The sequence below is a fragment of the Notamacropus eugenii genome, chromosome 3 (genome assembly GCF_028372415.1).
Source record: "Notamacropus eugenii isolate mMacEug1 chromosome 3, mMacEug1.pri_v2, whole genome shotgun sequence".
Classification (NCBI taxonomy): domain Eukaryota; kingdom Metazoa; phylum Chordata; class Mammalia; order Diprotodontia; family Macropodidae; genus Notamacropus; species Notamacropus eugenii.
In genome coordinates this window covers 326,072,466-326,075,975 of record NC_092874.1, presented here as the reverse complement: position 1 = coordinate 326,075,975, position 3,510 = coordinate 326,072,466, and the positions used below count along the sequence as shown (strand labels likewise).

The window sequence follows — 3,510 nt, the reverse complement described above, 5'->3', positions numbered from 1 at the left end:
GACAGAGAGAGAGAGAGACAGAGACAGAGAGAGAGAGAGAGAGAGAGAGAGAGACAGAGAGACAGAGAGACAGAGAGAGAGAGAGAGAGAGAGAGAGAGAGAGAGAGAGAGAGAGAGAGAGAGAGAGAGAGAGAGAGTATGACAATTAATGTATTGATGATGCAGTGAGAGATAGTGCTTTGAACCTGGAGTCTGTATCCTATACTAGATTATTTGTGCAGTCGCTCACAAAGACCCTACAATTTCTGGCTTCAATTAGAACCTCTAGAGAAGAGAAACTAGGCTGCCATTTGCTAGTTCCTTTCCAGCCTCATTAGAGGACAAGCAAAGGAAAAACAAAACTAAACTAAACAAAAAACAAAAACCACAACAAATACCAGGAAGTTAAGGAGTATAGGAACAATGGACAAATCTGTTTTCCCCTGCATGGACAAAGAAAGAGCAAGAAGGAATATTTAACTGAGCTGAATCCCTTCATTGCTCCCAGGGCTATTCCCTCTTACCTCTTCTTACTTCTTTCTTTTTTTTCTTTTCTCCCTTTCTTCTCTTCCTCCTCCCTCTTTCATTCCTCTATGCATGATATTACCTTCCCTACTTCCTTCTCTCCTTTTCTCACTCCACATTCCTTCTTTTTCTACTTTCTTCCCTCTCTTCATTATTCCTCCTTCCCATTTTCTGTGCCTGTTTTCCTCCCTCCCTCCCTTCCTTCCTTCCTTCCTTTCCCCCTTCCTTCCTTTCTCCCTTCCTTCTTTTCTCCCTTCCTTCCAATAAACCTAATCAGCAATGCAGGAGCTATTCTTTCTTCACTAAAGGTCACATTATCCCCATCATAGCCTATGCACTTGTCCTTTCCACAACAACCCAAACCTTGCCTTCTAGCAGATCTATTCAGCCTAGGGCTCACCACCTTCCACTTTGCCTCCCTACCTACTATTTTCACATTTCTACTCTCAAATTCAACATCACAGATACATGGTCAATAATAACTTTAATTGACAGAAGAAAAATTATGAAATACAATATGAAAAGGAAATGGCCAGAAAACAGATCAAGGATAGAAAATCTTCAAAGTATCGGACTATTAAAAAAAACCCTCAGGATACCATATTTCTGGAAATTATAAATCAGAATTCCCTGGAACTATTATAATAGAAACAAAATAAAAAGTAAAAAAAAAATCTACTGGCTATCTCCAAAAGGAAGCCCTCAAAAAGAAAACTTCCAGGAAAATTATATTGCTTATTTCAAGCTCTTAAGTAAAAGAAAAAAAATATATAGCAGATAGCCAAATAGTTAAAATAACAAGGTGCCACAATAATGATCATCTATGACTTACAAAAAATGTAAACACCTGGTGCAGTGAATACAGTGCTAGACTTGAGTCAAGAAGACTCATCCTCTTGATTTCAAATCTGGCCTCAGACACTAGCTATGTGACCTTTGTCAAGTCACTTAATCCTGTCAGTTCCTCATCTGTAAAATGAGCTGACAAAGGAAATGGCCAACTACTCCAGTATCTTTAGCAAGAAAACCCTAAATGGGGTCACAAAGATCAGACATGGCTGAAATGACTGAACAACTGATCAGAAAGAGAGTACAAGAGACCCCTGTGCTAGCATGGGCCACAGGAACTGAATGCTATTCGGCAACTATAAAATATACTACAGGAACTCATTTTTCTTCTCTCAGAGCTAAATAAATGTAACCATAAAAGAAATTAAAAAAAGAAGTTAAGGAGATAAATAGATTCTTGGAAAAGTTAGATATGATAAACTTTCATAAAAAAAAAAAATAACAAAATTCCCCAGACCAGGAGAAGCAGCAACCAGACCAACCCCAGTCTGTGCTCTCCACCCATCTCCGCCCTCCCTGGGGTTGCTCTCCCCACTTCCTCCTCCACCCCCCTTCCTCCTCTGCAGCTCGGGGGTGCACCCTCGCCTTCCTGCCCTTCCCTTTCCCGCCCACTCCCCCTTTTTCCTTCACTCGCCTTGAGCTGGAAGTTTTTGGCTTCCACTCACACCAGTGACCAAAGACTTGACCACTTTACAAAGTCCAAATCCCCACTGCTCGACATGGGCACCAGTGTGATTGAAGGTGGAGTAAATGTCACTCTCACCATCTGGCTACTTATGCATGGAAAGAAAGTTGGAAGCACTATTGGAAAGAAAGGAGAATGGTCAAGAAGATGCGTGAAGAGTGGTGCATATATCAACATCTCAGAATGGAATTGTCCTGAGAGAATAATTACTCTTATTGATCCCATCAATTCCATCTTTAAAGCCTTTGCAATGATTATTGACAAACTGGAAGAAGACATTAGCAGCTTTGTGACCAATAGTACAGCTGCCAGTAGACCCTCAGTCACCCTGAGGCTTGAGATCCCTGCTAGCCAGAGTGGCTCTCTCATTGGAAAAGGAGGGTGCCTGATCAATGAAATAAGAGAGAGTACAGGGGCTCAGTCACAGATGACAGGAGATATGCTACCAAACTTAACTGAATGACCTTCACTATTGTTGACATTCATCAATCTATCATTGAGTGTATCAAACAGATCTGCGTAGTCATGTTGGAGACTCTCTACCAGTCTCCCCCGAAGGGTGACACTATTGCATACCAGACCAAGCCGTCCATTTCTCCAGCGTTCTTTGCAGGTAGTTAGGACAGGTACAGCACAGGTAGCGACAGTGTGAGTTTTGCCCACACCACCCCTTCCACGTGCTTCAACCCTGACCTGAAGGAACCACCTCTAGTGGCAATGCAACCAGTTGGCAATGCAACAGTCTCACTTTCCCATGAGGCATGGCAAGACCAGGTTCTGTGGCATTGAGCAGGTTTGGATGCATCTGCTCAGACTACTTCTCATGAACTCATCATTACAAATGACTTAATTGGCTGTTTAATCGGGTGTCAAGGAGCGAAAATCAATGAGATTCATCAGATGTCTGGGGCTCAGATCAAAACTGCCAATTCAGTGGAAGGATCTACTGAGAGGCAAGTTACTATAACTGGATCTGCTGCCTGGCCCAGTATCTAATCAATGTCAGGCTTTCCTCGGAGACTGGTGGCAAGCGGAGCAACTACAGCAACGTGGACTCATCTATAACCTCCTTCTGCTGTTCAGAACCCATGATCCATCTGTGTAGTTTCTGAACAATCAGGGATTCCAGGTTTTAAATAGTTTGCAAATTTTCAGTTTCTACACAGTTTTATCATGCACTCGTGATTTTTTTTTTTGATTACAGAGTTTTAATTCCTTTCTCTGTTCAACCGTTAACGCTGAGAACCACATTTAGTTTTATAACCTTTTCCCTGTTTGTTGTTGTTGTTGTTGTTTTGTTTTGGGGTTTTTTGTTGTTGTTTTGTGGAGGCTCATGATTTTTTTTATCAGTTTCTGTCATTGAAATGTAAGAATGGAATATTAATACATTTCAGTTTAGTTCTGTCAGGAATTTTTTTTTAATTAAAAGGTAAAAAAACCAACAAAAATAACTAAACAGGAATAGTAATGAA

The 3,510-nt window shown here is 41.1% G+C and overlaps 1 pseudogene; it reads left to right on the top strand.

The window, feature by feature from the left end:
- The first annotated feature begins 2,072 nt into the window (after window positions 1-2,072).
- LOC140532141 (poly(rC)-binding protein 2 pseudogene) lies at window positions 2,073-3,150 on the top strand (annotated as a pseudogene).
- The last annotated feature ends 360 nt before the right edge of the window (window positions 3,151-3,510 follow it).